The sequence below is a fragment of the Bos indicus genome, chromosome 23 (assembly GCF_029378745.1).
Source record: "Bos indicus isolate NIAB-ARS_2022 breed Sahiwal x Tharparkar chromosome 23, NIAB-ARS_B.indTharparkar_mat_pri_1.0, whole genome shotgun sequence".
In the NCBI taxonomy this organism is placed as follows: Eukaryota; Metazoa; Chordata; class Mammalia; order Artiodactyla; family Bovidae; genus Bos; species Bos indicus.
In genome coordinates this window covers 46,779,251-46,802,831 of record NC_091782.1, presented here as the reverse complement: position 1 = coordinate 46,802,831, position 23,581 = coordinate 46,779,251, and the positions used below count along the sequence as shown (strand labels likewise).

At 47.4% G+C, this 23,581-nt stretch overlaps 1 protein-coding gene and 1 long non-coding RNA gene across 3 annotated transcripts in view; one reads left to right on the top strand and one right to left on the bottom strand.

Annotated features, from left to right (window-relative positions):
* The window catches only part of TMEM170B (transmembrane protein 170B), a 211,123-nt gene that overhangs the window by 70,971 nt on the left and 116,571 nt on the right, over positions 1-23,581 (top strand). The window lies entirely within an intron of this gene.
* LOC139179095 (uncharacterized) lies at positions 2,577-22,694 on the bottom strand. Its single transcript, XR_011563501.1, has 3 exons — positions 22,175-22,694; positions 3,986-4,142; positions 2,577-3,051 (listed from the first exon to the last, which is right to left on the bottom strand). It is a non-coding gene; the product is annotated as an uncharacterized lncRNA (long non-coding RNA).

The following is a 23,581-nucleotide window of genomic DNA, read 5'->3' as shown; positions in this document are numbered from 1 at the left end:
TTCTTGTGGCTCAGAGAGTGAAGAATCTGCCTGCAATTCAGGAGACCGGGTTTGATCCCTGGGTCAGGAAGATCCCTTGCAGAAGGCAATAATTACCCACTCCAGTATTCTTGCCCGGAACATCCCATGGACAGAGGAGCCTGGCGTGGCAGGCTTACAGTTCATGGGATCGCAGAGAGTCAGACACAGCTGAGTGACTAACACTTGCACTTTCACTTCCTGCTCTGAAGAAATTTCATCTGAGGAAGGGACACAGTCATATGCCAAGGAGACTGCATCTTTTCTTCTTATGTGTGGAGGTTAGGAGAGAAAGGGTTGCTCCCCTCCTAGGACTCATGATCCGTGTCTCTTTGAGTATATTGGTTTCTTGTTGCCTGTATTACAAATTAACAGAAATGTAGTGATGTAGAGCAGCAGTTTGTCATCTAATGGTTCTGGAGATCAGAAGTCCAAACCCGTCTCATTTAGACTGAAGCCCAAGTGTTAGCAGGGCCAGTTCCTCCTGGACATCCCGGGGAGGGTCCTTCCCTTGCCCCTTTCAGCTTCTCGAAGTTGCCAGCACTCTGTGGCTCACAGCTGAATCTCTCTGACCTTCGCTTCCATCATCACATCTCCTCTAATTCTGACCCTCCTGTCTCTCCCTCGTAAGAGCCCTGGTGATTACAGCCTTAACTTAATCACATCTGCAGAACCCCGTTGCCTTGGGTAAGGTCGCACATAGCTCTGGGGATTAAGACGCGGACATCTTTAGGGGACTTTATTCTGTCTGCCACAGCCTGAAAGACACAACTACTGAGATCGTGACCTTTCAGTGTGCTCGACCAGCCGAGGTGGGATTTTACGTATTGCCTATGGTTTGAGCTGCTTGGAATCAACTCCCTTAACAATTCCTCCAGGTGTCTCAGAGATGGAGAGGCAGAACCACACTTCTGACAGACCTTTGTTGTGGTTGTTCAGGCGCTAAGTCGTGTCCAACTCTTTGTGACCCCATGAGGGACTGTAGCCCACCAGACTCCTCTGTCCATGGACTTCTCCAGGCAAGAATACTAGAGTGGGTTGCCATTTCCTCCTCCAGGGGATCACCCCGGGATTGAACCCGCATCTCCTGCCTTGCAGGGGCTTTCTTTATCACTGAGCCTCCAGGGAAGCTTAACTGTACAAGTGTTATGGTCTATTAGCACAGCTTCCATTTTATGTTGGAGTTCAGGAACCTCTACTTCTTAGTAGAGATGCTGTTCCCGCAAGTGGTTTTTAATAACTAGAGTTACATTCCCTGAAGAAAGTATATTTATAGATTTCCCAGAAACTCTCTGCTGTTGGTAAACTTGGTCTAACCTAGAGCTTCAACACATCAGCAGCATGAATCCAGGCACCATTAGGGAGGTCAGTGTTCGTCTTGCTTTCTGGTATATCTCTGATTACTTCCATCCCCCACTTAATTGGCCAACAGCCTGTTGTGTCTGCTTAACTTTGTTCAAAACAGAAACTATTTGAGTGTTCTGATGGCTGTAATTCAAGACCTTGTTATATAGAATACGTTCATATTTGGCTTACTTTTATTGAATGTCTGTCGTGGGCCGTGAGTTGAGCTGAGTTCCTGGCACAAAGCTCAGTAAGAATTTGATGGAAATGGAGCTGCCGCCAGCATGTTCTACTCCAGTAGGTAAGAGATTAAGTGGCTTGAAGTGATGAGGAGGATGCCATGGTCTCACTACTTCCATTACTCTCTGACCCGCTGGGCAACAGCCAGGTGCCTGGACCCCAACCTGGCTTCAGTATTTTCACCCCTTATTCTCCACTCTCATGGAAGCTCTGTTTCAAAATATGTGTCTGCCTATTGTCTGTCTAATAGCAACTGCCACGAGTTTTTATGTATCCTAAGGGGGAAAAATGGGCTTCCCTGGTGGCTCAGACGGTAAATAATCCACCTGTAATGCGGGAGATCTGGGTTCAATTCCTGGGTTGGGAAGATCCCCTGGAGGAGGGCATGGCAACCCACTCCAGTATTCTTGCCTGGAGAATCCCCATGGACAGAGGATCCTGCTGGTCTACAGTCCATGGGGTCACAAAGAGTTGGACATGACTAAGTGCAAAAAAAAAAAGGAGAAAAATGGAAAACAAAGCCATAATAGAGGAATTTAAACTGGTTTAAGCCAATCTTGGCGTTTCTTAGGTTACACTACAGGTGTGTGCTGGGGCTGGCCTGAGCCTGTGTCTTCCCCAGTCCATGGCTTGGTTGTTCAGTAATGTTAGGCATGCAGCTTGAAACTGCCTATGGCAGAGCTATTTATACCATGAAAATCTCCAAAAACTACAAATCAGAGCTCTCTCTTTTTTTTTTCCCCTGAAGACCTAGTTTGCCAGCATACCAGTGTCACCAGCACATGCATTTTATGTATTTACCAGAGTCAATTAAAACAGGTAATCAGTCAATTAATTATATGAAGGCATGTTAATACGTGTTAGCAGTAGTAGTTGAACAATGTTTAAAAGAGCAATATTTTAAAATCATAGATCTATGTGCAGAAAGACGTTCTCTGTCAGTCCGAATATTTTTCCATTTGCCAGGGGAGGAGGCAGATTTGACTCAGTAAGAAGAGCTCTGATCCTTCTTTCTGGATGATGTAAGCCAGATGCACTTGGAAATGCCTTTCTGTGTGTTTCCCCAAAGTTTCAGCTATTAGGATTCTTAGGTTACGGGTGTCCACAGGGACATGTTAGTCAAAGCTTTGCTAGGGTGGGGGAGAGGCAGAGAGAGGGAATAAACTCAGGATTCAGAGATCTGAGTGGACCTGTCAGGGATGGTTTGCCGCTGCCTAAACTTGCAACAATTAACAAGATAAACAATTCCTGTTTTTCTCAAGTCCTTTATTAATTCCAACCCCCTACTACATGTCCAGCCTGGAGATCCTAGGGCCTGATCCGGGGTCAGCCACAGGCTGTTACAGGACTCTCAGTTGCAGAAACTTCCATGACACAGGCAGATACATGGGCTCAGGGAGAATTCAGGCCAGGTGTCTTTCCTGTGTCAATGTTCAGGAAGTCGTCCTTCTAAAGTTAACCAAACCAAACAGATTGATTTGTTATAAAAAAATTTCCATAAGGAGAAAGTTTACCATGAAACAGCCCGTAGGAACACAGGCTTTCTGTAATTAGCATCCGGAGAAGAACATACGGATGTTTCTTCTGTCAACATTCCCTGCTCTGCACTCCCTGTTCTGTTGGCTGGACTCAGCCCCACATCGCGCCCGTTGGAGCATGAAACTGGGGAGGTCAAGCATCTCACATGGACTCAATCACAGATGTCACCCTCCTGCTTCCAGCCCATAAGCCACTGAACCATGTAGGGCGAAGGTTAGCACTGTAGTTCTTGGCGCTTGCTCTGGGTTCCTGGGAGCCGTCTTCTCTCCCCATGATCCTCTGGCCTCCACATGTCGCCTCCCACCCACTAACCCCACCTCATCATATAACCATCCTTGTAAAACTAAACAAACAGGAAAGATCGTATAATTAGCAGTTTACATACGAACTCTGCTGTGTTGTAAAAGCTGAGTTCTTGTATTCCACCACCTAAGGTGAACCCGGTCATGCGTATTTTATATAGTGCTATTGTTTAGTTGCTAAGTCGTGTCCAACTCTCTTGCGACCCGGTGGACTGTAGCCCGCCAGGCTCCTCTGTCCATGGGATTTCCCAGGCAATAATCCTGGATCGAGTTGCCATTCCCTTCTCCAGCTAATCTTCCTGACCTAGGGATCAAAGCTGGGTCTCCTGCACTGGCAGGCAGATCCTTTACCCCTGAGTCACCGAGGAAGCCTGTTTTGTATAGTAGCATCTGGAAATGGAGTTTATGATTCCAGAAGACCCCACAGCAATGACTATAAGTTAACACAGCAGCTCTTTCCAGAAATTCTACTAGCCTAGAATGCCTCTGCTCTTGCAAACTTCTTAGTTATTGCAACCAGGCATAAAATAACTAGGACTAACCTTCTTAACTGCCTAGCCAGGGCTCCTTGAAAGAGTTTCTGAGGCTTGACACAGGTGTCATATGATGTCATACGATGGCATGGAGAGGTTAGAGGCTGGTGGCTCAGTGAGGATTCCTCTGCCACGAGGTGTGGGCTGGGTTATGATGGTGCTGAGCCTGGAGAGGGAGAGATAGGAGATGCAGGGAAGGGTCAGATGGAAAAGATTTTGTTCCTGATGGGATTTAGGGATTCCAGGATTAGGAAGAATCATCTCTAACTCCAAGGGCTTGAGTCTGAGCTTTGGGAGAAGGCGGAGACCATTGACAGACATGGGGAAGAATGAAATGGAATCAGTCCTAGAGCGGTGAATACCTAAGGGAAAAAGCCTTGGACTGCATTGGTGTTATTACTAAACATGGATTCTGTGGTACCGGCTCATAGGATAATACTATCAAAAAAGATATTAACACTAATTAAGCACTTACTGGCCTAAGGCAGCTGTGCTGAGGGTAGAAGAGAGCAAACTGAGACGGGTCAGCCCCCTCCTCTCCCCAGAGGGCTGTTCCCCTGGACGGATTACTCCTGCCACTATGCATTTATAGCCTCTGGAGACAGAGCAAGATTGCTGGCAGCCACTCAGACAAGAGTCGCTGGCCAAGTGAGACCACCTGGAACGTTTCAATTCCAGAAGAGTTTATCCTGAGTCATTTACTTATTTCAGAAACCCTGACTGAGTATCCTGTAGGGCAGGCACTGGGTTTGGCCCTGACTGTGCATGTTTGTGCTTAGTCGTGTCCGACTCTTTGCAACCCCATGGAGTGGGGCCCACCAGGCTCCTCTGTCCGGGGGATTCTCCAGGCAAGAATACTGGAGTGGGTTGCCATTTGCTTCTCCAGGGCATCTTCCCACCCCCTGAGTCCCCAGCATTGGCAGGCAGGTCCTTTACCACCAGCGCCACCTGGGAAGCCCCTCCTTTACCCTTATTGTCCCACCATGCCGGAGGCTGCTCACCTTGGAGACCTGCTGCAGATATGGCGTGGGTACGGCCCCAGGGGCAGATTTACACCCTGTCACCTGGATTTTCAAGGGGCCAGTGAGAGTTTACCCGAGGCCGCCAGAACTTCCATGCAGAGTAAACCAGAGAGGCATTGTCCCACCACCGTGAGCATCCTCAGGTGTGTCTTAAGACGTTGGTCTTGACAGAAGGTGTATAAATTTCCTAGGGCTCCAGAGCAAAGTTCCACAGACGGGATGGCTTAAACAATAGAAGTGTATTTCTTCTCCGTGCTGGAGGCTGAAAGTCCAAGATCAGGGTGTGGGCATCACCGGCTTCTCCTTGGGCCTCTCCCCGTGTTCTGCAGATGGCTGTCCTCCCTACGTCCGCACACCATCTTGCAGCTGTCTGTGTATTCATCTCCTTTTCTTGTGAGGATAACAGTCATATTGAAGCCTGGCTCATCCTATGACCTCATTTTACCTCACACCCCTGGGGGAGGAAATGGCCACCCACTCCAGGATTCTTGCTTGGAGAATCCCATGGACAGAGGAGCCGGGTGGGCTACAGGCCATGGGGTCACAAAGAGTAGGACACGACTGAGTGACTAAACAAGTCCTTTGTACTGAACTCACTATAGAAAGTGAAAGCCCCTCAGTCGTGTCTGACTCTCTGTATATGGACTATACATATACAGTCTGTGGCATTCTCCAGGCCAGAATACTGGAGTGGGTAGCCTTTCCCTTCTCCAAGGCAGCTTCCCAACCGAGGGATCAAACCCCGTTCTCCTGCATTGCAGGCAGATTCTTTACCAGCTGAGCCACAAGGGAAGCCTGAAAAGTTTTCTCATTTTTTTCCAAGCTATGGCTCTTTGTAAAATTCTTAATTATCTCTACAATTCTTTCCTATGACTACTCAGAATTCCCATCCCACCTGGGTGGCATGGAGTTCAAATTCATGGCCCTGTGACTCAGATATTATTGGCACGAAGTCATCTTATCTAAATTATACATGATTACTCCAGTCCTAAAGAAAACGTATCTGGTCATGAATGTACATATGGTCGTAGAAGGAGAGCACGCCCGGCTTTGTAGGAGAGTGGGAACTATTTTGAGTAGAAGTCTCATGAGCTTACTGGGTCTTTTTTATTTGTTTTCAAATTCTAATTTTCATGCCTGAATTGCTGACAAAACGCGATCTCTTCCAGAAGAGTTGGCAACAGTATTTAAAAGTCCATAAAAATCAGACAATAGGTCGTTAACGTTTAAGCCAAGTGTTGAAAAGTTAAAAGAGCCATAGTAGGCTAAGAAGTTACTTTAGGCCTTTGCTAAGCCAGTACGGGTTGCTTCATAAGACCTGGTTTGATGTTAATGCTATTTTTACAAAAGTATTTTGTGACTTGATTGTTTAAAAGGGGAAAGAAGTCATTTTCTTGTAAAAATGAGAAAGTCTTAATGGAGCACTTAGACTGCTAAGTGCAGCCTGAGATTTTTCCTTCTTCTTGTTGTTTGGTTGCTTCAGTTGTATCCGACTCTTTTGCAACTTCACGGACTGTAGCGGGCCAGGCTCCTCTGTCCATGGGATTCTCTAGGCAGGAGTACTAGAGTGGGTTGCCATTTCTGCCTCCAGGGGATCTTCCCCACCTAAGGATGGAACCCAGGTCTCCTGCATTGACAAGTGGATTTTTTTTTAATCACTGCAGCACCTGGGAAGGCCCAGGCTGAGTTTTAAAAGAGAAAGTGCCTCATGGCCTGGAAAACCAGGGAGGCCATGTGGGTGGGGACTGGAGTGAAATCTCAGCTAGGCTAGCATCACCAGTACGATTGGTTTCCTAAATACTGCCTAGACTGTTATTTGATGGATTCATTCATTATACTGGCAAAGGAAATGGCAACCCACTCCAGTATTGTGTGGGAAGTCCCATGGACAGAGAGGACCCTGGCGGGCTACAGTCCATGGGGTCGCTAGAGTCAGACACGACTGAATGACTGAACAACAAAAGCAACAATTCATTGTTCACTTGTGAAATCTTAGGGAAGGAGTGGTTATTACTATTGTTAATATGTAATAGTAATAGGCACAAGAACTGTAATAAGGATGAAGACAACAGTTATCAATGTCCAACTGCTTGAGAGACTCCTTTTTCTGAATCTTAAATAATACCGTTTGTTAGAGGAAAACAAGTTAGTGCAGTGCTGCCCATTAATGCAAGATGTTTGAACCTCTGACCTTTTTAATCTCCAGAAAGAAAGAAAGAAAAGCAATAAGGGCAAATATTTTTGATATGTTGCTTAAAAATTAATATCTTCTGACCTTGGCTCATTAGAATAGCAACAACAAAAACCAATAGGATAGCTACTTTGTTTCCACCCAGTACTGTAATTTGCTTGGCTGTGAAAATTTCAAGAGGCTGAACTGAAAGGCTGAAGAAAGCTCGTGCTCCAAAAATAGCTTGGAATCTTTCTGGAGGCCTAAGGGAACAGGCAGAGGAGGCTTCTCTCTATCTGAGGCAACCTGCCGCTCTGCCTTTGCAGTTCAAAGATGGCTAAGTTGAGGGAGGTGGGATGGATCCTAATTCTTTCCTCCAGAGAAAGACCATTTCTTGGCCCCTGAGCAAAGGTGGGTTTACCACGAAGTCCATGAAGCTTGAGCTCTGGGCATCCTGCCCCACCCTCTCCGCCATGTGCAAAGGCACTCCTTTCTTCAAAGGACCCAGACAATATGTTCATAAATAATAAGCCTTTGACAATTTATGGAAGGAATCTTTTCATATGCATTTTCTTAAAGAGGTTCCCCAGATTGTCTGAGCTTCAAGGTCCACAAAACCTGGGTTTCTGCCCTTGCCTCTAGGATGACGTTGTTGAGAAGTGTTTTGTGAGATTCAGCAAAATTTTGCTTTTTCTACCCCAAGTGGCTTTGGCCCCTGACACAGAGATCAGGCTCCTTCATGGGATGGAAGCTTGTGGGCCAGGCAAGATAGCCAGTTCTCCATGGGTGAACGGGGGTGCTTTCCACCTAGAGGGGCATGATGCACAGACCACTGCTCTGTGAAGAGCGCTGATGGAGGCTGGCCAGGTGGGAGAAATCTCCAGCACTAAATTATCGGAAGCCAAGCCAAGTGTGTACTTTTAATGTGAGAAAAGTCCCCGTGGGGAAACTTCTTTGAAATCCCGGGCTAGGGGCGGATTTTCTGTCCATGTGTCCCTGATCCGATCGGTTTTGTAAGAGCTGGTACATGTGGCTGACAGTATCTGCTTCTGTTTCATGAGTTCTTGCCAGCATCCATCCTTTATCTTCTTTGCGCCTAGGATCAGGGCTCAGCAGAGTGGCTGGGAAACAGAAGGTCTTGAAACTATTTGTTAAACACTTCTCTCTTTCTCATTCTCCCTCTCTCTCTCTTACTCCTCCTCCCTCTCTCTTCTCCTCAGGTGCTTTATAAAAAAGGATGCTGATGTACCCCAAGATCTCTCAGGTGAGGCTGTTATTATGTATAATCTTTGTACACAGACCCTTGTAGAGTGTAGGCAACACCAGCCTTTTGAGTGGCTCTTCTAAGTGACAACTACCACCGTGTGATTCTTAGGGAAATCAGGCAGAAGGAGTCCTGCCTTCACCTACCCTGTCCACACTGATCGCCTCCTCATCAGAGCTGTCTTCCTTTAAGTATGAGAGTTTTCCAATACATGTGTGTGTGTGTGTGTGTGTGCCCGTGCGCTTAGTCATGTCCGACTCTGTGCGACCCCATGGACTGTAGCCCACCAGGCTCCTCTGTCCATGGGACTCTCCAGGCAAGAACACTAGAGCAGGCTGCCATGCCCTCCTCCAAGGGATCTTCCCGACCCAGGGATTGAACCCACATCTCCTGCATTGGCAGGTGATTCTTTACCACTAGCGCCACCTGGGAAGCCCAGTATGAGTCTACTTTTCAAACGGGAATCTTCTACCTTAGTTATCAGTGAGTGCTTTAGTGGGATATTTAGAGGAAAGGGACACTGGACACCAAGAAGATTAGGAACCGAATGGAAGGCAGGCAGCAGCAGACAAATGCTTGCTCTGTGAATGGCCAGGACGAGTCCTGAGTGGCTTCTCAGCTTTGGGGGGCAGGGTGGCAGGCTCATATCCCAAAAGCTTCCAGCCCTGGCCAAAAAAATTCTTTCAGTCCTGCATGCCTGAGGCCTGGGGGTGGGAAAAGCCTGCAGAGGTCAGCTCACGGGCACATGGGCACCATGTTGGCCTTTCTGGCGGGCACACTGCAGGTCATTGTTTTATTTTAAGGTGTTTGAATGGAGGAGGAAGAAAGTGTTTTTTTTTTTTTTCCTTTCATGTTCTGGGGCACTGAAGGATAACAGCGGGGCTTGATTGTCTGGGCAAAGATCAGCTTCTTCTCCATCCCCAACACTCGTGAGTCCACCCCAGGGAGGGGCTCGCTTCTGAAACATCTTTTCTTTGAGAGAAAAAGTCAGAGAGCGCTGTTGGCCCCTGCTGGTAGCCCCGAGTCTGGAGAGCTGAATGCATGACTGTCAGGGAGGAGCAGAGTGGGGCGCCTCTGCAGACCCGTGTCTGCTTTGCCAGGAGATTGGGCCAGTGCATGCTGACCTGGCTGTCCCTGCCTGATGCTGTCCCAAAGCCCTGGACGTGAGCAGGGCACAGGAGTGACAGACAGGCCACCACGTGCTCCAGCCTCTGGGAGAGCCTGTCCGGACCTGTGGGCTTTGACCTGTGTGTGCAATGTGTGGTTGTGTGGTTTTGAACCAGCCTGCCTTTGGCTATTAAGGCCGTTCTCACATCCCTCAGGCTTTGTGCCCAACATGGTTATGGACGTTGAGACTGAGAATATTTTTAGTTAAGGCCTGACTCTGTGGTTTCATTAGAAATGAGGAGGAAAAGAGAATTGTCCTTTGACTTTCGATAGAAGTGCCTGATCTCTACAGGGAGGCACCCTGGATGGTCCAGACAGCTGGCGAGCACGGTGTATTGCCATTACTCATTTGACCACGTATGTGTGTGTTAGCTGCTCAGTCATGTCTGACTCTTTGCGACCCCGTGGACTGTAGCCTGCCAGGCTCCTCTGTCCATGGGATTCTCTAGGCAAGAATACTGGAGTGGGTTGCTATTTCCTTCCTGATCCAGGGCAAACCCAAGGCTTCTGCATCTCAGGCAGATTCTTTACCGTTTGAGCCAATAATGTTGTCATAATGCTGCCTCACTTTTTTCCACCTTCATTGTATTTTTTTTTCCAGCTATATCTATGAATTTCCAGCTGTCTGCTGGGCACTCTGCGAGGCAGCAGAGGAAGCCCTGCAGTTGCCCTCAGAGACCTCACTGTCTGGGGTGTTTTCTCCATCACATCTGGCATCTTGTGTGTCCTGATCCCCCTTCCTTTTAATATGAATTCTAAAGAAGACCACAGAAAAAGGAACCGCTTTTCGCATGTGGCTGATAAACTGGTTATAAAGAGGGATGCAAAAGAACAGCCCCCAAAATAATCTGAGCAGGGACAGCACGGTTAGAATGAGTGTAATTTTCCATGGGGATTACTTTGAAGGATGCCATTTATTTGGAGATGGCAGTTCTGGTGTGTCGCTCAGCAAACAAGAGCTGAACCTCCTTACCTAAACAGTCACACAGTTAAACCCCACTATCTTTGGGCCCTGGGGGATTCTTTGGTTGGGCTGGAAAGTTCTTTGGGGTGCTAATGTTCCACTCTGATCATTAACTGATGCTAAGAAATCTTCTGTAATCATATTTTAATGTCAGAATTGGGTTTATGCAATTTATCTCACCGGTGTCTTCAATGTATCTTTCTTTCCTTGATAAGTGATAGATTGAGAACTGAAATGATCTATTTCTTCCTAGAGGTCCAGGTGGTTTAGGGAAATGTGGGCACTGTGTATGTGTCTGTGAGTTTGCATTTAGCAAAATGGGCTTGCCCTGCATTCATCACTTTATAACACCTTGTTACTATCATATTATTACTTTGTGGTGAATGCAAAGCCCGATGTACTGTGAACTCTCCTTGTCATTCTTTCCTCTGTCATATGCAGTCAGGTGTGTGATCTGGGGAAAGGATGGCCACCTTTGCTGGAAAGGGTATTAAGAGCACCCCTTTCCGAGTCTGGGCTGCCCTGGGCAGTCCCCCGCACCGGAGGCATCGTCTTGGTGCTGATCTCCTCGGCTCCCTGGACAGCGGGCGCCCCACTGTCCCTTGTCAAGGCTGTTTGCTCCCAGCAGACCAATTACTTCATTCCTTCTCTCCCCACCTCTTTAGTTTATTGGAGTCATGGTTTCTAAATTCTTCTTTCTAAGTTTACAGACCTCAAGTCACCTTTCTATTCTCCAGGAAAATCTTAAGGCTCTCATTGCTTGTGTCTCTTTAATGCTCAGTTATGAACTTAGCAACTGTGTCAAGCATGTGGCAAGCTCTCCTTTCTCCTCCCCAGGACCCTCTGCACCCACTGCCCTGCCTGTCTCCATCTTTTCCTCTTGGGGGCCTCCGGCTACTGTAGTTTCAGTCCTTGTATCCTGAGGGAGTGTACCCCTGGAGTCCCTCAGCGAGCCTAGGCTGGGCACTCATCCCAGGCTGGAGGCTGTCGGGATTCAGAACCCCTGGGCAGTACACAGGGGATGGTCCTTGTATGTCCCAGTAATTTAAGGTTCATATGAGAGGTTAGGTTCAAAATCACACGTGCGAAGCATGATAGGCTCAGGCACGTGGGAGAGAGGAGACCCTTGGAGAAACATGGGGAGCTGTCTGGGGTGCTGGAGAATCCCCTTCTCTACACTGCGGGGTTCCAAGCTCCTTCTGCCATGAGCCCGGGGTCATGGAGACCTTGAGCACCATGGCAGAGAGAGCTGAGAAGCAGCCAGCAGCAAGATGTGGTTAGGAGATCTACAGAAGAGGCCTGATCAGCTAAGTGCCTTAGATGCTGAAACATGAGCTGGAGTTTCCAGAAAAATCTGGACCTTGCTGCTGCCACATTTCACTTGGAAAAGTACAAAGGGCTCAGCTCACCACTTAAGCCAACAAAGGATAGTCTGAGTTTCAACCCAGCACCAGCTCTGATCATCTGATGTCCCTAAGACTTCCCCATGGCAACCTTGTGAGCTGCTTCACCTGTCTAGGTCTCAGCTTTCCCATCTGTGAAATGGGGCTTGGAGTAAATGTTCTCTGAGTCCTTCTTCCACTCTACAGTTCTCTTCCCCCCCTTCTCCTCCTCCAACCCCTCCTTCTCATCCCAGCCTCATTCTTCACACAGCTGTCTTAGATGCCCTCAGCTGACCGTCTGAAATTCTTCTCTGGGATCTCGGTCAACAGGAGAGTTGCCAAAAGCTTGGAGGTCTGCCACCCCCACAAAGAGTGAGAATGTGTGTTGTTTGGAAAGAAACAGAAGAAGAGGGTCGTTAAAGCTAATTATGGAAATGACGAGTTAGCGAGATATCCTAAGAGGAGAAAAATCCGGGTCCAATTGCCTGGTGGTGATGAAATCATTCTGGGTTGGAAGCCTAGCTCCCCTAGAGAGGTTGTGGGAGGAGGGAGAGTTACGGCCAGAGGGTGGGCAAGAGCTGGTCATCTTAAACCACAGTTGTATCCCCAAGTGTCTGAAGAACTGGAGACCGGGGTAGAATAATATTTATGAAGCTAGCTGGGCAAATCCCATGATGGCAGCCTCATCCCTCCTAAACTGGTCTATTTCTAGAAATCCGTTCTCCCCAAATGTAAGGAAAGAGCTGGTTTTTATGTATCATCACTGAATGAAAAACACCGTGCCCACGACCTGCTGGCGTGCACTGGCTGTCAGTTCGCTGAGCTCTGGTGGCCACAGAGGACTTTGCTTGAATTCAGAGGAGATACAGACAGTCACAGGAATACAGATGGAGTGGCCCCGCCGGGCCCCAGCACACATTTCCTTACAGCAGGTCCTGTAACTTCTCTGGGAAAACCTGGTGCCTCAAGAAAGCCCAGTTTGAAAACCACTTGTGTAGTTGAACCTTCTTATTCACTTATTCTTATTCACTCAAAGGCATTTATTGAGCACCAAGAAGCTTTTGATGCTTTTGAACTGTGGTGCTGGAGAAGACTCTTGAAAGTCCTTTGGACTACAAGGACATCCAACTAGTCCATCCTAAAGGAAATCTATCAGTCCTGAATATTCACTGGAAGGACTGATGCTGAAGCTAAAGCTCTAAAACTTTGGCCACCTGGTGCAAAGAGCTGACTCACTGGAAAAGAGGGAAAGATTGAGGGCAAGAGCAGAAGGGGCTGACAGAGGATGAGATGGTTGGATGGCATCACTGATTCAATGGACACGAGTTTGAGCGAGCTCCGGGAGATAGTGGAGGACAGGGAGGCCTGGCGTGCTGTAGTTCATGGGGTCACGAAGAGTCACTACACGATGTAGCGACTGAACAATGTGCTAGGTTTGAGGCTTAAAAGAAGAAGTGAATATGGGAGGTCAGCCATCCTTCTTGACTTAACTGTGCTTCCCTATTTGGAGGTTGCTGGGGATGGTGGGGGCCCGCCTGGGTGGAGTGGGGAACGTGGTTTTCACCACCCACCTTCCTTGGTGAATCTGTCTTCCGGAGTACGAGAAATCTGAGCCCTCCTTCATGCTCATTCTCGCAGAAGCCCCACTCCCTCGTCACCACTGCCGACCCATTCCTAATGGTGGGACAGCCTGCCTGGGTGTCTTCTCATCTGTGCATAACTGCACCGCCTTGTTGGAAACTCTGACCAGTCACTTAGCGTTCAAGGCGAGGGAGCGACTGGTGTGTGCCTACAGAGCTGCAACAAAAAGTGCTCTTGTGCTCAGCACTCCTGCGTCCTCAACACTAAGTTGCTTCTGAGAGCCCAGGAGACGGACTGTTTATTCTTAAAACCAATTTCAAAGGTGAGTCAGACCACTAGCTCCATCCTCATAATGTGCCATATGGAAGGTTGTTTGCACGAAGGATGCTGGTGTGCCCCACATCCCGACCTAGCGAGAGTTCTGGTTCTGCATGGGGCCAGAGTGAAAGAAAGAGCTAGGTGCTTCTGCCACTCTGCAGTGGGGCTTGGCGGCTGTTCCCAGCACAGCCAGGAGCCCACTGTGGTCCGGGGGCCAAGAGGCCAGGTGCCCCCAGGAGAGAGGAATCTAGGAGACCAGGAGCACAGGGTGGTCCAGCTCATTCCTGGCCTGCATCTCTCTTCTCACTTCCCGGGTCCAGGCTCCCTTCATCAGCTCTTACAAGGAGGACTGCAGTAGCCTCCTCCTGTCCTTCCCTCTCACTATGGCCAAAGTTACTCAGCAGTGCCGAAATTCTCAACAAAGCCCTAAATTAGCAGTGATAGTTGTCAGCGGTGGAAGAGAGAGATGGTGAGAGAGAGAGGGGGACAGACAGAAAGAGAGGGAAAGAGGATCCCTTGATGCTGCCAGACTGCTTGTACTATGAAGCTAAGATCTCTGAGCATGGTGGTCAGCGACACCCACACACAGAAGTGAACACCGCACAAATGTTTCTTTAAGCAGAGTTAGTCATTCCTTTATGTATGTTTCCACATGTGATGTACACCCTCCTTCATACCAAACATTTCTATTTTTTTTTAATTTTGATTTATTTTTGGCTGTGCTGTCTTCATTGCTGTGCATGGGTTTTTTCTCTACTTGTGGTGCACAGGCTTCTCATTGCAATAGCTTCTTATGTTGTGGACCATGGGCTGTAGCCTGCTCGGGCTTCAGTACTTTTGGCTCCTGGGCTGTAGAGCACAGTCTCAGTAGTTGTGGTACACGGCTTAGCTGCTCTGGGGCACGTAGGATCTTTCTGGACCAGGGATCGAACCCATGTCTCCTGCATTGGCAGGCGGATACTTCAGCACTGAACCACCAGGGAAGCCCCAAACATATTTATTCTAATTATCTATTTCTGTGACCATCTTGGCTTCCTTGGTGGCTCAGATGGTAAAGAATCTGCCTGCAGTTCAGGAGACCCAAGTTTGATCCCTGGGTTGGGAAGATCCCCTGGAGAAGAAAATGGTTACCCACTTCAATATTTTTGCCTGGAGAATTCCATGGACAGAGAAGCCTAGTGGGCTACAGTCCATGGAGTTGCGAAGAGTCGGACATGGCTTAGTGACTGAAGAGCACAACATGTACGTGTGCATGTGTGCACATGCGTGTGTGCACGTGTGCAGTGTGCCTTCACTGCCTGGGAATGCCTTTTCTTTGAGATATTGCTGCCTGGTCTCTTGTAGGGCCCTTTCTCTATTTTGGTTGGGGAAGCTTCCTTTTTCCCTCTTTGCTTGGCCTCATTTTTCCCCATATGGAAAGTTTCCCTACCCCTTTATAAATGGGATCACTGGCAGTGAATGTTTTTCCTGATCTCTCTGACCCATGGTTGGTAGAAAGGATTCTAAGTCCTAACAGCAAATATTTTTAAAGAAATAGGAACTCTTGGACATAATAAGGCTTCTTTCAACCCATTCTCCTTGCACACAACTATGTATTTAATGGAAAGAAATGAAAACCTGTATTTTTGCTCACAGAGGACAGTAGACAAAATGAAGATACAGCTGGTAATGTATATGTTTTTTTCCCTCCCCAGACTGTTTTTCATTAGAAGAGAGGAATGTGGAGGAGTGGAGGTTGAAGACTGAATTGTGAGCCCAAAATCTTCCTATGTGACTGGAACTCTGTAAGAGGACAGGGCTAAGATGGGCAGTTTCCTCTGATCGGTGCCTGAAACTGACATCCTGGATCTCAATTTAGTGCTTGTTCATAGAAAAACAGCCTGTGGGTTTGAATAAGAGCCCATAGGAGCAATGCAGTGACAGATATAGCATCCAGGGAATTAGGGGAGAGAAGAGGCCAAAAGACCTCCAGGAAACAGGCCAAGCTCCTGCAGCAAACTGCTTTATAGCTCACCCCTCGGCCTTATTAGACTCATGATGTAGTTACAGTGATCCGGGACCTTTTCATGGAGTTGCCCCTTCCTAAAGGCAGAGACGTTTCAGAGCTGTGAGGGGAAGTCAGGGGCTAGAAGAACAGAGTAACGCAAGTTGTAGCTCTGATAATCAGCTCCCAGCCTGGCTCGGGAGGAGTCATCAGACGACTGGCAACTCTGTCTCCCCCACTTGGCCACACCCTCTCCTCCAGAACTAAGGCGCCGGGTGCAGCCCTGACTCAAGGAACAAGTGATTGGGTGGCTGCCCGTCAAAGGTAGAAAGCATGTTAATGCGAAGGTAACAGTACATGTTAAAGGGCTGAAGCAGATAGTTCTTCATCAAACTTACCTATACGTGTAAATATTCTACTCATACTTATACTATGATTTTACAGAGTTTAAGGCATTTATAAAAATTTTAAAATAAATATCTGTTAAATCCTTAAGACTGTTGAATAATTATAGAGTGGCATGAGTATAACAGGGGAGTTGGATTATCTCTTCCCCAATTGCATAGTAGCGTTTTATGATTGTTGTAAGGCAAAATGGCTGTCTGGGGAGGCCTTACAAATAGCTGTGAAAAGAAGAGAAGCGAAAAGCAAAGGAGAAAAGGAAAGATATAAACATCTGAATGCAGAGTTCCAAAGAATAGCAAGAAGAGATAAGAAAGCCTTCTTCAGCGATCAATGCAAAGAAATAGAGGAAAACAACAGAATGGGAAAGACTAGGGATCTCTTCAAGAAAATCAGAGATACCAAAGGAACATTTCATGCAAAGATGAGCTCGATAAAGGACAGAAATGGTATGGACCTAACACAAGCAGAAGATATTAAGAAGATATGGCAAGAATACACAGAAGAACTGTACAAAAAAGAGCTTCACGACCCAGATAATCACGATGGTGTGATCACTCACCTAGAAACAGACATCCTGAAATGTGAAGTCAAGTGGGCCTTAGAAAGCATCACTACGAACAAAGCTAGTGGAGGTGATGGAATTCCAGTTGAGCTATTCCAAATCCTGAAAGATGATGCTGTGAAAGTGCTGCACTCAATATGCCAGCAAATTTGGAAAACTCAGCAGTGGACACAGGACTGGAAAAGGTCAGTTTTCATTCCAATCCCAAAGAAAGGCAATTCCAAAGAAAGCTCAAACTACTGCACAATTGCACTCATCTCACACGCTAGTAAAATAATGCTCAAAATTCTCCAAGCCAGGCTTCAGCAATATGTGAACCGTGAACTTCCAGATGTTCAAGCTGGTTTTAGAAAAGGCAGAGGAACCAGAGATCAAATTGCCAACATCCGCTGGATCATAGAGAAAGCAAGAGAGTTCCAGAAGAACATCTATTTCTGCTTTATTGACTATGCCAAAGCCTTTGACTGTGTGGATCACAAGAAACTGTGGAAAATTCTTCAAGAGATAGGAATACCAGACCATCTGATCTGCCTCTTGAGAAATTTGTATGCAGGTCAGGAAACAACAGTTAGAACTGGACAAGGAACAACAGACTGGTTCCAAATAGGATAAAGGAGTTCGTCAAGGCTGTATATTGTCACCCTGTTTATTTAACTTATATGCAGAGTACATCATGAGAAACGCTGGGCTGGAAGAAACACAAGCTGGAATGAAGATTGCCGGGAGAAATATCAATAACCTCAGATATGCAGATGATACCACCCTTATGGCAGAAAGTGAAGAGGAACTAAAAAGCCTCTTGATGAAAGTGAAAGTGGAGAGTGAAAAAGTTGGCTTAAAGCTCAACATTCAGAAAACGAACATCATGGCATCTGGTCCCACCACTTCATGGGAAATAGATGGGGAAACAGTGGAAACAGTGTCAGACTTTATTTTTCTGGGCTCCAAAATCACTACAGATGGTGACTGCAGCCATGAAATTAAAAGACGCTTACTCCTTGGAAGGAAAGTTATGACCAACCTAGATAGCATATTCAAAAGCAGAGACATTACTTTGCCAGCAAAGGTTCGTCTAGTCAGGGCTATGGTTTTTCCTGTGGTCTTGTATGGCTGTGAGAGTTGGACTGTGAAGAAGGCTGAGCGCCAAAGAATTGATGCTTTTGAACTGTGGTGTTGGAGAAGACTCTTGAGAGTCCCTTGGACTGCAAGGAGATCCAGCCAGTCCATTCTGAAGGAGATCAGCCCTGGGATTTCTTTGGAAGGAATGATGCTAAAGCTGACACTCCAATACTTTGGCCACCTCATGCGAAGAGTTGACTCTTTGGAAAAGACTCTGATGCTGGGAGGGATTGGGGGCAGGAGGAGAAGGGGACGACAGAGGATGAGATGGTTGGATGACATCACTGACTCGATGGACGTGAGTCTGGGAGTTGGTGATGGACAGGGAGGCCTGGCGTACTGCGATTCACGGGGTCGCAAAGAGTCAGACACGACTGAGCGACTGATCTGATCTGATCTGAAGGCACAAAAATGCTGTGGGAGTCTGTATCTCAGTCTCTGCGTGTGTGCTCAGTCAGCCGTGTCTGACTCTTTGGGACCCCATGGACTGTAGCCCACCAAGCTCCTCTGTTTGTGGGATTTCCCCGGGCAAGAATCTTGGGGTGAGTTGCCATTTTCTTCTCCATTCCCAGTCTGTTCAAGGGGTTAACAATAGCTCCCACTTTGTAAGATTCCATGAGTGAAAGCTCACTGGTACGAATCAGAGAACTCTGTAAGGCTTGTGTTTGCTATGACCAGAGCTTTAGTAGTAACAGTAAAGGTGTCAGTGCTTTCCTGGTGGCTCAGTGGTAAATAATCCACCCACCAATGCAGGAGACAAGGGAGATGCAGGTTGGACCAGGAAATGGCAACCCAGTATTCTTGCCTGGGAAATCCCATGGACAGAGAAGCCTACAGTCCAGGGGGTTGCAAAGAGTCAGGACTGAGTAACTGAGTGCGCATGTCAAAGGTAGCTGCAACAGAAGGGGAAAGTTCATCTTACCAGTGAAAAAAACAAGGAACGAAAGAGTGGAGCTGGGGTCCTTCTCATATTTGTCCATTTATGAAAACGTGTGTTTGTATTCATTTCATGCGACACTGAGATGGATTCAACTGAGGTGGCGGCTGCTGGTCCTGCCTGGTGAGAGGACTTGGCTTCAGTGGATTTTTACTTTCGGAATCTAAATGTGAATGAACCCCGCTGTCCTGGAGGCTCATCAAGTCTTTACCCCTCAAGGCTCTTTCCAATTACTCAGTGAAAGAGTACAGCAGGAGAAAATGGACATGCATGCAGTTAGCACAGGGAGATTGATGCCATCTTAAACTCTATTTGTAGATTTGTAATATTCTCCTAAAAATCCCTGTGCCCAGAGTCAAATTATGGTTTCCTTTGCTATGATCTGTCTTGAGAGAATAGTAGAAGGTTGTGGCTGGATGAAACCTTTTAAATCAAACCAATCTCCCATTTACAAATGAGGAAACCAAGGCCTGGAGAGGTTAAGCCTGAGGTCACCGAGCTAATTAGTCGTCCTTGAGAGAAAATGAAGCTTTGCCTTTTCTTTTTAAGAGGGTCCTGGTGGCTCCACTCTGAGTGCATGTTGTAACTGCCTTTGTGCAGTGATACCAAAACTTTTTAGTAGAAAAGGGGATTCTTTGAAATATGAAGCCAGTTCTCTCCCTGCCAAGATACTTAACAACAGCAATGAGCTAGGACATCTGTCTGTGATGGGGAATTTGGGAGGCAAATATTTTTACAGAACCTAAGTGTTCAAACAAACATGAGGAGCAAATATGGTCTCAATTCCAGCTGAGCCATTAAAACCTGGACAGGGGAGCAACAGAGAATGCAAATAGAAGGTGGATAGGAAATACAGAGTCCAGGCTCCTTGTATGAATTATATGAAGAACGAAATTAATGCAGGCTTGAGTTTTCTTTACACGATATGACTGCATTAAAAGAGTCATCATTGGTTTCTAGGAAAGCATTTGAATTTATAAGTTTCTCCTTTGGAATGTAAGTCTCTGGTTAAAACTTGGCAGGGCTGGCTGTATGCTTAGAGGACTGGGCAACCTGAGCCAGGGAGAGCCTTGTTTCTGCCCTGCAGGACTGGGGTGGCTTAGAATTGTCAGGGCTGTGAGTTGGACGTAGAGCCTCTCCAACAGAGTCAAGCCAGGATTTGATTAGGCAAGCGGCACCAGGGCAGGGAGAGGGCATGGATGGGGAAATGCACCAGGGCAGGGAGAGGGCGTGGATGGGGAAATGCACCAGGGCAGGGAGAGGGCGTGGGTGGGGAAATGCACCAGGGCAGGGAGAGGGCGTGGATGGGGAAATGCAGTAGGGGGAGGGCCAAGAGCAAGGGCCAGACTACTGGACTGAAGTGAGACAGAGTTACCGGGTGAGGTGGGAGCTGTCATGGAGGGAGGCATCCAGGCCGAGATTTGCTTCCGGTAGGGGAAGGCCACGTGGGAACAGGTAAATGGGCGGTCTTGACTTTGAACCTTCAAGTTCTTTTTAAAAAAAAAAAATGTATATTTACCTACCTGTTTGTATTGTGATAAAAGTCACATAATGTCAAACATGTTATTTTAACCACACTTCACTATACGGTTGGTGGCCCTAAGTACATTCATATTGTTAGTGAACTCTCACCATCATCCATCTCCTGAATTTTTCATCTTCCTAAACTGAAACTCAAAGACACTTCCTCTTTGGAAGAAGAGCTATGACCAACCTAGACAGCATATTTAAAAGCAGAGACACTAGTTTGCCAACAAAGGTCTGTATAGTCAAAGCTATGGTTTTTCCAGTAGTCATGTATGGATGTGAGAGTTGGATTATAAAGAAAGCTGAGGGTGGAAGAATCGATGCTTTTGAACTGTGGTGTTGAAGAAGACTCTTGAGAGTCCCTTGGACTGCAAGGAGATAGAACAAGTCCATCCTAAAGGAAATCAGTCCTGAATATTCATTGGAAGGGCTGATGCTGAAGCTGAAACTTCAATACTTTGGCCACCTGATGCGAAGAACTGACTCATTGGAAAAAACCATGATGCTGGGAAAGATTGAAGGCGGGAGGAGAAGGGGACAACAGAGGATGAGATGGTTGGATGGTATCACCGACTCGATGGGCATGAGTTTGAGCAAGCTCTGGGAGTTGGTGATGGACAGGGAGGCCCGACATGCTGTGGTCCACGGGGTCACAAAGAATCTCAGACACGACTGACCGACTGAACTGAACTGAATACTGAAACTCAGGCTTCCCAGGTGGCTCAGTGGTAAAGAATCTGCCTGCCAATGCAGGAGACGCAGGTTCCATCCTTCGGTTGGGAAGATCCCCAAGGGAAGGAAATGGCAACCCGACCCAGTATTTGTGCTGGGAAATCCCTGGGACAGAGGAGCCTCATGGGCTACAGTCCATCAGTTTGCAGAGAGTCAGACTCGCCTTAGAGACTAAACAACAACATCCTGAGACTCTGTTCCCAGTAAGCGCTCCATCTCCACCCCCGCCTCTGGCCCCTGGCGTCTACCAGTGCACTTTCTGACTCTAAGAATTCGACTGTTCTAGATTTCTCGTTTGGGTGTGTGCTAAGTTGCTTCACTCACGTGCCACTCTTTGCGACCCCACGGACCGTAGGCCGCCAGGCTCTTCTATCCTTGGGATTCTCTAGGCAAGATTACTGCAGTGGGTTGCCATGCCCTCCTCTGGGGGAATCTTCCCAACCCAGCGATCAAACCTGCATCTCTTATGTCCCCTGCGTTGGCAGGCGGTTTCTTTACCACTAGCGCCACTCGGGAAGCCCAGATATCTCGTATAAGTGAAATCAAACAGTATGTGTTTTCAAGTGCTTTTGAGGTAAAGGGTGGAGCAAGGAGGTGGGTTCCTTGATGCTCCTCCTACACTTACGCATGAGTTCAAGGTGGGCCGGGAGTGCTAGGTGACACCAGGACAAGTGGGAATGGAAGCCGTTGGGATAACTAACGTTATCCGAATTGGAGGGAAGCCTGGCGTGCTGCAGTGGGACACAACTTAGCGACTAAACACCAAAAACAGCCATAAATATTGACACAGACCTGATTCTCCCCTTCTTGTTAGGGAAAAGCTGTGCTCTTATAGAAAAATGGGTGCAATTCTTCACTATCTCTTTTGAAATACTCCTGCCTAGATATAGGAGGATATTCTCTCCCTAAAGCAAATGACAGTCTTAACGCACCCCTCACCCCCCCACCACTGCTGACCAGGAATACGTGATTGCCTACAGGACTGACTTGAGGATCCTCCTGAAAAACTAGCTTCCTCAGGCCAGGGCGACAGTTACTGGAATTTCAACATTAGAGATCCTTACTTTAGCGTCCACTGTAACGCTGACAGTGCAGCTTGCCTTTAAAATGTGAAATACTGCTGGGGTAAATGAAGGAGGAAACAGACAGAACAGGCTCCATCTTGAAGGCAGGTCTCCATCGTGGGCTGGAATGTGGACTTTGAGCTCTATGCCCAGTATCTATGGAAACAACATACCAACTGGAAAACCAGGCCCCTGGAGGGAAGAGCCCCAGGGCTCGTCCCCAGACTCTCCTTAGCCTAAAAGAATATCCTAATTATCTGTGTAACCAAATAGAATCATACATTCTGTTATGCTTATTGGGGTATGACCACAGGCCTATTGATAATTGCCCACTGTTAACTACCTAGGCTTAAGGCATATGAATCACGGGTTAACTTTGATTGTATCTTTCTTTTCCTTTGTTCAAACTAGTTTCAGGGAATTTGGGGAGGTGGGTTTGGGCATGTATACTTAGGGTGTATAAAGTTTTCACAAAAACTGATCGGGGTCCTTGGTTAAGAGGAGACTCTGCCTTGGGCCCGCCGCTGTAATAACCTGCACTCCACGATCTGCATTGTCCTTCTGAGTGAGTTCGTTTCCTGGAACACGTGGCTTCAGTGTGAATTAACTCAGCAGTTCAGGGTCCTGTGTCAGCTCTGAGTGAGGACGGGTGGGGAAGGAAAGCTGAGAGGTAAAAGCAAGGGCCATGTGTCAAGAGGGGAGAAGAAACCCAAGGCGAGCACTGCTTATGGCAGAAAGCTTCCCGGGTGGCTCAGTGGTAAGGAATCCTGCCAATGCAGGAGGTATAGGCTCCATCCCCTGGTGGCAAGATTTCCTGCAGAAGGGAATGGCGACCCACTCCAGTATTCTTGCCTGGGAAATCCCATGGACAGAGGAACCTGGTGGGCTACAGCCCACGGGGTCACAAAGAGTCGGGCACAACTGAGCGGCTAAACAACAACATTGCAGAGGGCCGTCCTGGAAAACACTGTTGCTTGTCTGCTTCTGAAAAAACACAGAAAGTGTGAGCAGACTTGGTGCCAGGTATTAATAATATCCTACGTGTCCAGGGGAAGGCAGAGGAGACTAAAGCCTCTCCTCACTGTGGGCTGTACTTTCCTTAACAGAATCCGATGCGTTTACACAGTGATCTGCACTTCCATAACTGATCTGCGTCCGTAACTGATATTTCACTCCTCTTCATAGTACTGTGATGGAGGAGGAGGAAGCGCTGTGAGAGCAGACTACAGGCAAGATGAAACTTGGGGGCTCAGGCGGGTAACTGGTTTTCTTGATGTCATAATGTCAGAGGTGATCTATTGAAAAGCCTCAGTGGATTCCTGGAAAATTAGAGGAAGAAGCTGGTGATGACGGTGGTGAGTGGGGGTAGGGCCAGGGTTTGTAAACACTCTGAAAAGGAATTGAAAG